The 12,115-nt window shown below is 32.6% G+C and overlaps 1 long non-coding RNA gene across 1 annotated transcript; it reads left to right on the top strand.

Annotated features, from left to right (window-relative positions):
• The first annotated feature begins 497 nt into the window (after positions 1–497).
• On the top strand, positions 498–2,532 carry LOC126627957 (uncharacterized). The gene is made up of 3 exons (XR_007625187.1): positions 498–1,098; positions 1,354–1,408; positions 2,396–2,532. It is a non-coding gene; the product is annotated as an uncharacterized LOC126627957 (long non-coding RNA).
• Positions 2,533–12,115: the final 9,583 nt, after the last annotated feature.

Here is a 12,115-nt window from a genome sequence, read left to right as displayed (position 1 = left end):
AAAGTTTTCTAGGGTGTTTCCATTAGTTTTCCCTCTTTTTTAACAAAATTTTTAATTTTTTTGGGTCCTGTTTCGTTTCTGATTCAATTTTTTTATTATAAAAATACAAAAAAAAGAACAATAGAGATGATTAATTTTTAGGGTTTCCTTTGTCTGTTTGGGTTTTTAGTGTGGGTGTGTTATTTGGTTGTTTTTTTTTATTTCCAGGGAGAAGTGTTCATCGTTTATGTGTTTGGATTTTTAGTTTGGGTGTATGATTTGGTTGTTTTTTATTTCAGGAAACGTTGCAAGCTCTTTCTGATTAAGGTATATAATTTATGTTCCTCCTCTTAAATCTTTTGTTGAACAAAATTTAGAATTTATTTGGGTAGTGTTTCGTTTGCGGATCTATTTTCTGTAAAAAAAAAAATTGTGATAATTATTTTTTGGAGTAGTGCTTGTGTTTGGATTTTTAGTGTGGGTATATATGATTTGGTTCTTTTTTATTTTCGGGAAGCAGTGGCTATCTTTTTTTCCCCCTTTCGTATGTACGGTTCCAGGTGCCTCAGATATAAAATCTTGAAATTGCTCAACTTAAATACACAATGCGTGCATGTGTAGTTTATCATTGAATAATCAACCTCTTCATCAGTAAATTAACGTTTAAGTTTGTTTTTAATTTAGTTCACAAATGAATCAACCAACTTTTCATGCCCTTTTGATATGAAATTACAAAGCAACGTTGACTATATTTTGTGTATATTTTTTTTTTCATTCTTTTGAGATGTATTATTCATTTATATCATAGATGATGAAGAATTAAAGAAATTTAATACCGCTTTGGATGATAAGTTCATGTTGATGACAAGTACTATTGATGATACCAACTGTTCCTCATCTGCTCCAATGTTGCGGGTGTATATATTATGCAACTGTTAATATCCATAACCAATGCAGGTTTTTAAGCACTCACATAGGTTTGTATTTCAGTGAAAAAAAATCTAGGAAAAACAAAAGGAGGTTGAACCCATCTACATAGTGAGTCGAAAGAAAAATTAAACTCAAGAGCTAGAGAACGAGAACTGGTCTGATGAAAAATAGGAAGTGAACATATTTAAGGTAATGTCACAAGGTGAGATTTCAGTATGAATTTTTCATTGCCAACTGATTGCTGCTTTTAAACCAATCTGTATAGATTCTGTTTTTAGTTTCTTTTTGTTTTATCAATTCACCTTACTTCTTGCAACCAGATGCAAGTTCCAATATTGCATTGTTAGCAAAATAAATTACTTGAAATTGAAGCTTTCTTTGATTGAGAAATCTCATTTTGTTTAAATAGTGTTACAAGTTCTGTGTTTATTTTTTTCCCAATAGGTGGGCTTAAAAGAGATCAAGTATGCAGGGGAATGGTATGATCAACATATCAAAGGTAGAGATCGACTCTTTCTCTCATGTTAAACTTCTACTGTGATGTTTATTATTATTAAATTTTAGCAAAAGCATTGCTTATCATAAACCTTATCACAATACTAAATAACAGGGGGAGAGATGAAAAATAGAGAGGTGTCTATTTGATTGTATGTTTACTTTGGAGATTTTGGATAACGATCATGAATTGTGGTGTTAGTGCATCTCTGATTTTTTTTTTCTTCACATTTCTGGATACTGTTTATAGCTAAATGATTTATATTTGGGTCTTCCAAATTTTTTAACTATTACTCTGTATGAAGTTTTATTAATTTTTGATTCATTGGTTTCAAGTATGGTTGTTAACTATGTGAATTTTCAGTTTTGCACAGTTAAGAGACTAGATGGTAATGTTTCATTTCTCCCTCTCTCTCTTCTTATTTTTTCAGCCATGAGTTTTAATAAGCTACTGATTGACTAAGAATTTGTTAATCATTTTAATACGTATGAGATTTTTACTTTTTATGATGCATTTCTATTTTTTTTTTCAAATTACTTGATTTACTAATTTTATATGGTATACAAATTTTTATGTCAAGTGTGTCACTATATTGTTGTAATAGTTAAATTGGATGTAATATAAAGTGTTGAGATAAAACTAGGCATAGCTAATTATCTTTCACTTCTTGAGATACAGTCTTAGTTTGATTTAGCCTATAACTGATAAATCTTTAATTATTACTTGGATCAGAACTGATAAGCTTGAGTCCAATTTACTAATTTGTTGCCAAACTGTGAAATTACTGATTTTGTTAATTTTAATGAAATGGATGGATCCCAGTTAATAATGAAATAACATAGTTATTTAGTTATAGGAGAAACTAACAATTCTTTGTTTTATCTCCCCAGTTTTTGAAAATTAACAAATTAGATTCATTTGTTCTGTATTGGTTTTACATTCTGGGTTGATTTAAGTAATGGGCTTTCTTTTCATTTCAAATTAATTTAGTTCTTACCGGATCAATCAAAGATTAGATGTCACATCTCAGCTCGGTTCCGCCGTAGCACGAAATTGTCCGCTCTGGGCTTACCATTCCCTCACGGATTTGTTTCTGGGACCTCAAACGAGAACTTCCCAGGGGTCACCCATCCTAGGATTGCTCTCGCCCAAACTCACTTAACTTAGGAGTTTTGATGGAACTCGAAGCCAGTGAGTTCCCAAAAGGCCTCGTGCTATATAGGGAGGGGAGCATGTACATATAAAGCACGTCACCACCTCCCCGTTGGTCGATGTGGGATCTTACATTAAAAGGGTGCAACCAGTAGTTTTTGAAAAAGGTTGGTTGTTCAAATTTTCATTTTTGTCTTTATGGTTGTTTGAATGGACCTTCATATAATCTAAATACAGCTGAATTGAATGTTATTTTTCTACATTGTATTTGCTTTCTTAAATTGATTCTTTTTATGTTGATAAAGGTAATTTGGTTTTGTAGGTCACAGTTTTTCAGCGTGAAATTTAAGCTGGAAATTCAATTGAGGTATGAATGCTTGCACTTATTTAGGGTGTTGAATTTATCCTTGGTTTTAGTGGATTGTGCTTTTGAATATCGTTTAGGGCATTGTATTGTTAATTTAATTGTAATTTTGTGCATTTTTAAGTGATCATTTAGACTTTGAGTTGTGAGAGAGATATGGCAGGTTTTGGAGAAAATAGGAAAAATTTAGGAGTTTGGAAATGCAGGAATGAGTAGGGAGGGTGGGAACTAAAGGATGGCAGGAAGGAAGGAAGAAGGGACTGTAAACATGACATTTGTGTGTGTTCGGTTTGTTTTTGTTCTGTGTTGAAAACTTACTAACTTAATTCTAGGGTTAAATTTTGCTTGCAACTTAATACAGTGAAAAAAAAAGGAGCAAAAGGAGACTGCAAAGAGATGCAAGGATTTGCAGAAAGCTACTCACTTGGGGATATTAGGGGACATTTTATTTTGAGTTGTTGACTAAATGGCATGTTGTATGGCTTTTTAATATTTTCTTTTTCTTAGTTAAAGAAATGGAGGTGGAAAATATATTGGAAAATAAAACTCGTTATTCATTGATTAAAAATAGAAGAGAAGTGATCTGAAAACTTATTATACTTACAAGTATAGTTAGAGCAGAAACTAACAATTCTTTCTTTTATCTCTCCAATTGTTGAAAATTAACAAATTAGATTAATTTTTATACGCTTTTTATGCTGATTCACTAAAAATATGTACATCATTTTCATACGTGTGAAATAACATCTGTTTTTTACAATTCATTTCTAATCTTTACAAATGATTTGATATGATATTGTTACATAACATATAAATTTCCATGTGAAGTGTATTAGTATGTTGTTGTGGCAGTTTAATATGATAACTTTAGGAGTTGTCATAAAACTAGACACTTGTAGTTGTTTTTAGCTTTTTTAGATACAGTAATAGTTTGGTTTAGGCTATAACTAATGAATTTCTTGTTCTCACAATATTTCAATTGTGATACAAGCTCTGTATCAATGTTTTTAAATTTTTTTCTTAGTTTTGGAAAAGTGCTTGGGTAAGATGATTTTCAAGTTTCTCTTTGTCACAGTATTTTAATTGTGATACAAGCTTTGTATCTGTGTTTTTCATTTCATGATGATTATTTCATAGTCAGCGTAAATACAGTAATAAACTGAATATAAACTGACTAGACTAAATTTGATATTTTATTTATCTATTTATTTTTATCTGTGTTCAAAATCAATAGTATTATGAAATTTCTGTTTGATAAATTGTTGGTTGTTCCAACGTTTATTTTAAACTTTCTGTAATGACTGTTTGCAATTTACAAAATTTGTATTTAATTTCAGTAGCTTGAATGGAAGACGCAATTCCAACACATATCAATCAGTTACAGCCGTATAAAAAGGCCGTAAAAATTAAAGTCTGCCTGTGTAGAATGTGGAGCGCGAGAATTCCATAAACGACTGATAAATATACAGGTCTGCATTGTATACTGGTTGATGAAAAGGTGAGCAATCATTATTTAATGATCTTAAGTAATAAACATTTAGTATTGCCCATTGAAAATTTGTTAATTGTTTCAATGCATATAATCTAGCGTTTCTACTTTCTGTAAGAAACACTATCTAGGATCTGATTGTCATCTTTAGACATTGCTTGATTTTATATTGTCAATGGTATTTATTTTCACTCATTGTGTCTGTATGGTATATAGATTTTTTTTTTTAATAATATTCAGTGTTCTATTCTTTGTGTCAGATTTTTTTTATACCTTAAAACAATTTTTTTTAAAGTGTTAATTAAAATGGTTAATTGATAGTTACTGTTTGCCTATGCACATTCTTGCTTAGTATTTACTATGCACATGCACATTCATGTTATACTAAATATAAATTCACCGGATATTTTAACAATATTTTTTTCTTGCATTTTTTCCCATGCTGAATTGCCAACCGATAAGTAATATAAACTTAAATGAATTTTGTTTCTTCATTGTTAATCTACTGATGTTAGGAATACTTTGAGCTTTTACATTCTTTTGAACATTTTTCATAATTGACTTACAGGATTAGTGTCGTTGTACACCTGTCTGCAACTGTTAGTCAAATTGAACAACTTTTTTTTAACTTGAGATTTAACTGAAGTGCTAAGAACTTAGTTAAATGAAAGTTTACTTTGGTTTAATGACATTTAGGTGTTCAATGTTGAGTGCATGATTATTAGGTCCACAATCATTGAATACATGATCTTTTATATGTTTTAACCATAACATGTCATAAAATTTTCAATCCTGCAGCAACGCAGGAGTACTTCCCGCAGCAATGCATGGATCACACTTTCTAGTTACTGTCTAAAATAGCAGCTTTGCTAATATTAAGCACACTCTGCTCTTTACATAATTATAATTATTTTTATAATAACAATACGACAAGCAAATGAAAATTAGAAAGTATTATACCAATTCCATTCTTCAAACTGTTAGTTGGCTCGGAAGCGTCACCTCGCACTGTTATGAATTATTTATTTTATTGCGATTAAGTTACTTAAAATAATTTTGTAATTTTGTAATTTTATTTTATGTATTTTTTTTTATCAAGGATAACTTTAGTAAGTTAAATCGTGAGTTTGTTGGAGAGATAGGGGTGGGTTCGGTACGGTTACCGTACCAAAACCCTTGTACCAATTACCGTACCAAACTTTCGGTTTGGTAAAATCTATTACCATTACCGTACCAAACTTTCGGTATACCGAAGTTCGGTATTGCCAAAAGTTTGGTTGGCATGGTATGGCAATGGTAATTGTCATTTTGTTTTGGGACAAAATATGTTTAACCCAATTCAAGGGCAAAACTTCTTTTTTTTTTTGTACCTTTATCTCATACATTATAGATTAAATTCATCTATTATTCATTATTCACAATTCACACACATAATAATTCAAATGAAGCATCAAGATTCATCATGAAAATTAAGCTTACAATCCAAATAAAAGTTACGAACCAAAACAAATAGAAGTTAACAATCCAAATAGAAATTAAAGTTTCAAACCAAATGAAAATTGGAAGTACACTTCAAAAAGGAGAATTCATTGATCAGTTATTCAAGCTTGAGATGTCGAAGCTTTTGGAGGAGGCATTGAACTTGTAGAAGATTGAGTTTGTGTCAAGCTTACATTACAAACAAAGAAAACATATTAATTAGTAGCAAGAAGAATTAAAGTTGAAAACCATTTAATAACAAATTTACTAAAAAAATTAAAGCATATCTTTCTTGTTTTCTCTTCTTCTATTTCCTTGTAAAATTGAAGCATATCTTCAGTTGGTCCTTGTTGAAGTTTACTTCACCTGCCCTAAGCCAACCACTAGTACACAATAGTGCCTCAATTATTTTAGGAGTCAATGATACCCTAAAAGGGTTCACAACCCTCCTCCCTACTAGTGACTCAATTATTTTAGGAGTCAAGGATACCCTAAAAGGGTTCACAACCCTCCTCCATAGACTAAATGCATTTTCACTAGCAACAGTAGAAGTGGGGGTTACAAAGATATTTTGGCTATTTGTGAAAGAATTAGGAATTCTTTTGTGTTTGATTTCCACAATTTTAAGAGATCAAAGTCACCAACAACAATGCTAATATAAGTAGGGTTTTATTTTCAAATTATTGGAATATTATAAATATGTGTTATATAATTATGTATTATATAAATTATAAATTATAAATTATATTGTATTTTCGGTATGGTACGGTAATACCGTGGTAATGGTATCCATTACCAATACCGTACCATGAAATTTCGGTACGGTACAATACCGTACCATTACCGATTGGTACAAAAAATTTGGCACAAAATCGGTATGGCACGGTTGGCAATTCGGTTGGCACGGCAATTTGGCAAAAAAATCCACCCCTAGAGAGAAGGGAGATTGGTGAGAATTAAATCCACATCCAGGTGCACATGCAATTACTTTTCGTCACTACATTAAAATGCCATTTGCAATTTCTATTCTTTATATAAGCAATAAAACTTGCATTTAAAAAAAAAAATCACCTTTTTTTTCTCCTTCTAAGAAGATACACCATTTTTAGTCCCTAGCATACTTATTTTTTTGTACATTATTCTTATTTTTTTGTACATTATTCTTTTTTTTTTTTTCCAAAAGAAAGAAATTTTATTATATTGAAATGGAAATGTTTACATCCAAAGCCAAAGTATTAAATAGCCATTATGGCTCAAGACCATTCCAATTATGAAAGCCCCTTTCTCGGGTAATAAAAGAAGTCACTAGATGCGCTGCCTTGTTGCAAACACGAGGAGCGAAGATAAATTCTACTGACTTCAACTACTATTTCAACCACTGAACATCAAAGAGGACGCCTTCAATCACAACATCAAGTTGAGTTTTCCAGTTAAGCATATCCACTAGATATTTGGAGTCCGACTTTATCTGAACCACCTCAAAGCTCTTATCAATACTAGCCAACACTGCCGCTTGTATTGCTTCCGCCTCCACCATTAAACTAGATTAATATAACAGGTCTCCATTGCCTCCTGCCCACTAAAAGATACCCGCATAATCTCTTACCCCCATCCATATCCACCACAACCCGACGCCTTGAACCTCCATCAACATTCACTTTGATTGTACGAAATGATGGGTGTACCCAACTTTTAGGAAGAGGATAACTAACCTGGGCAATCTCTTGCCGCTGCACCCCATCTACATATGGTACCCTCCCTTTCAATTCCTCAAACTCATACCATTGTTTCTTCCGTAGCATCATGGACTCCATTGGCTCCACATTTTTCTTTTCAAATACTAAGCGATTCCGAGACTTCCAAATTCTCCACAAACGTTTATTGATTTTGAGGGTAAAAGATAAGGAAGTGTGTGAAAACTAAAAAAGGATATGTAAAAAAGGAAAACTAATGAAAAAGGCTTGAAAACTTTGAGTTTTAATGATAAGGACAAAATAAAGGGTAAAGTGAATAGTACCAGGATTGACTTTTTAGTGTAAAAATGTGGTTTTTCGTTAAAGTGAACAGTACCGGGAACTTTTCGTTAAAGTTCCCATGTAAAAATTACCTCATTTTGCCACTTAGTACTACGGTGTGGTGATATTCTTATTCATTTGTAAGTGAGATGTCTTATGTTCAATTCTCGCCAAAGGCAAATTTAAATTACATTTTTGTTAGCACATTGTGAGGCTAAGCCTATCCTCTCTTTTTCTTAGTGTAGATAATATTGCCTACTCAAACAAAAAAAAAACCTCCTTTTTTTCTTCTTGCTGGAATTGGATTTATCGTGTCAATATAAACTTTAAACGTTTGTCTATTGATAGCGATTTTACCACTTGTAAAACAAAGGGTTAAACCATAGAAAATTCTTGCAAGAGAACAAGTGTTTGTAGTATAGAATGGCTCAAGCAAGGTCGATCTCCTCAGGGACTGATATAAACAATTTACGAGTTTTTGTGTATTTAACTTATTTAACTCTAAGAACTAAACTAATTTGACGAAACTAAATACTACTGGATGTGACTTAAACAAATATCTAAAATGGGAATTGGTTTATAGGAATAATGATTCAACTAAACAAAACAAGTCAATGAGAAAATTCAAGATAAAATAAATGATTGAAGAAAAATAGATTGACAATATGCTAGAGTTCAACCTTTACCAACAACACTCCTACGTAGCTCTTCCAATTGCTTAAATAATTGAAAACACCTATTCTTTGAAGGTTGGATTTTCCTTATGTATGTTTTACTTGTGACATTCAAGCTAAAATGCATACCACTACATGCAATTTATCCATGACATTTGGATTAAATATAAACATGAATGATTCATTAATCTTGATGAAAATCCTTTTGTTAAACCATGTAATCCCTAAGAGTATGATATTTACCTTAGGAGAAATTACAATCCTCAATCACAAGAAGCATAACCAATTTTAACGTGACATTCGTTCAAAATTGCATCTAATGACTTTTCTAAACATCCTAATGGTGATCAAGCATCAAGACACATAGATAGTTTAATTTAGAGATTGAAAATATCAAAGCAAGCATTTAACAACACTTAAGCAATTGAAAGAGAAATCTACGTAATCATGTTGCGGCTCATGGCCTCACTCTAGCAAAATAAATTAGTTACACATAATTATTTGAATACATAAGAAATTATCCATGAAAAATCAAAGAAAGAGACAACCCGTTTTTACAAGACTAGCTCTCCATTCCTTTGCTCTCCTCTGCTCCTGACTTCCTCTCTGCCGTGCTCCCTTCTTCTTCTCTAATGTGTTGCTCTGTCTGTGTGCCTCCCTATTTCCTCTTCTGTTTTTTCCTTGTTGCCGTGCTCTCTCCTCTCTGTCAGTCTCTCCTTTTCTCCTCTCTATCCGTGTCCCTTCAACCCACTAATCAGTTATATGCTTTTCTTTTTCCCCACCACAAAAGCTTAATGGAAGACAAGTCCAATCTCCACTTGCCATGTCCCCTCTTGCTTTTATTCTTTCTTGCTGTCAGTTGCCTTAAACGATAAGGCAAATGATTTTTAAAGACACCACCCGTGGAGACAAGCTCCACTTCCATTTCTTTTGTTTTTTTTTTTTTTATTATTTCATTTTCTCCATTTTGCTTGAAATTGATCCTAAAACAAATTTAACTGCACACTAACACAAGGTAAGGTAAAATGCCACAATTTTAACACAAAAACATCACAAAAACTTTAGAAATGGATGGTATAAATGCATGAAATATATGAGTGATCAAATACCCCCAAACTTGCATTTTTGCTAGTCCTCTAGCAAAACAAAACACAAAACAAAACCACTCAACTAAGACTAGATTCAACAACTTAGTAGCCAACTTCTCAATTTCGATTTCAGAGATAAGTGCTAACCATGAAACAACAGCCAAGAACTAAGTAAAAGCTCAAAACATCATCCAATAGTTAACCAAATTTCCTTCAAACAAAACATTGAAATGTCATGTGTGAGCTAGCCGTGTCAATGCAATTCCAAGCTCCTTTAAATCATCATATGCAAACATGTGAGCTTCTCACAAGACATACGCTCATTCACTCATAAGTTTTGGTTAATGTGTTTCACTCAAGTGATCTCATTGTACATGCCGCCATATGCTTGCTTGTCCACCTAACTCGCTATCAATATTTTAGCAATACCTTGGATCAATAGGATTTTATTACGGTTGTAATGGGGCTAAAGGTGATAGGCTAATGAAAGAAAGGATATGGAAATCAAAATTTTTGAGAAAGTACACTTTAGTAGTTGTCCAACACCTCAATATCACACCACCTCAAATTGAAAGCAAAATAATAAAACTTCGAGCACCTGTTACTCCCCAAATTTAACTTCAAAAGGAAATTTATACTCTGCAGACACATTTTCAACAAATCAACACTCTCCAATTTTCTTTTTCTTTTTTTTTTCTTTTTTTTTTGATAGAAACAAATCCGCAAAGCTATGCATAAATCTGCAAAAACTACATCACCCATCAAATTCACATTTCATTGTAATACACATGCTCCATCCATTTTTCTACATAAATGAAACCCCCAAGAGCACAACCCATGTAATACTTTCTCAAAACAATAAGGAATTGATTTCTGTGTATGGGCTCAACTCCAATATCGGAGCATGGTAAAGAGATGTGGCTAAAAAAAGAAATGGCTTAGTTAAAGGCTCAACGGGCTACTACGGATAAATATAGCATATAAGGTAGGCACGAAAGGCTCAAACGATCCAAAGATGGCCTATATCACTTCCAAGTTATTACATGAATTGATTAATGAATCGAGAAGTATAAAGCAAGTTCTAGAGATACATGTACAGTGAGATCATACGCACAAGAAGGAATGAGATTGATGCATAATGGTTCAATCATGTAACGGCTCAAAAGCTCACAAGGTTTACATAATCTCACATGATTCACATATGAAACGCTAAATCATGCTCAAGTTTCACATTGACAAGACTAGACACATTTATTTTTCAAGGATGCTTGCTGGAAAGTACAGTTAACACAAAGACAATGAAAAGAACTTAGACTTCTTGAAAGGAAGAAGGAAATTAAGATCAAATCTCATCATTGAATTGAGAAGTAGCTACAAACAACAACAAAAATGAAAAAAAACAATTTTTTTTTTATTTTACGAAGAAGTAAACTAACGAAATATATTTCCACCCCCAAACTTAATTATAGCATTGTCCCCAATGATAATGAAAGGAATTTTGAACAATAAACATAAAAATGGAAGGAAAGAAATACAAAATGAAATCAATACACATAAAGAAAAGGAAAGAACACACCAATTTGTGTAGGCGAGGAGAGCAGCAGTAAAGATGCATTTTTGTTCCATAATAGAATTCCAAATCATCCCCAAACTTGTTTCAACACGTCCCATTATGCATAACAAATGTGTGAGTAACCCATGGGATTAAGAAACTTTGCAAGAAGTGGTGGTAGAGATTTGCAAAATCATTACCTGCATAAGGAAGCAAAAGTAGGACTTAAACACACAAACTAGAAAACAACATAAAAATAGAACAAAAACATTTAAAATTATTCAAACTAAAGATGAAAGATAGAAAGCTTGGGTTGCCTCCCAAGAAGCGCTTTAGTTACTGTCTAGAGCTAGACATTCTGTTGGCAGTTTGATTCAAATAACAGGTTCCTTAAAAGTGATGGAATCCTTGGCAAGATCATATGGAGACTCCTTGTATAACTTCAAGCGATGTCCATTAACTTTGAAAACAAAACTAGTTTGCATGTTTTGGATATCCACAGCCCCATGAAGATGGACCTGTACAACACAATATGGACCATTCCAACGTGATTTGAGCTTTCCTAGGAATAGTTTCAGTATCGAATTAAAAAGCAAAACCTTCTGACCCGGTTGAAACTCTTTACGAAGGATGTGAGCATCATGAAATTTCTTGGTCTTATCCTTGTAAATCTTTGCATTCTCATAAGCATCATTCCTTATTTCTTCCAGTTCATTCAACTGCAGCTTTCGCTTTTCTCCTGCTGCTTGGTAGTCAAAATTGAGGTGCTTAATAGCCCAATATGCCTTGTGCTCAAGTTCCATAGGTAGATGGCAAGCCTTCCCATACACCAAACGAAAAGGAGACATCCCAATTGGTGTCTTATAAGTTGTCCTATATGCCCACAAAGTATCAGTA

Source organism: Malus sylvestris, chromosome 7 (assembly GCF_916048215.2).
Source record: "Malus sylvestris chromosome 7, drMalSylv7.2, whole genome shotgun sequence".
NCBI classification, from domain to species: Eukaryota; Viridiplantae; Streptophyta; class Magnoliopsida; order Rosales; family Rosaceae; genus Malus; species Malus sylvestris.
Note: the sequence above shows the minus strand (reverse complement) of the source record. Positions and strands in the feature narration are given on the sequence as shown.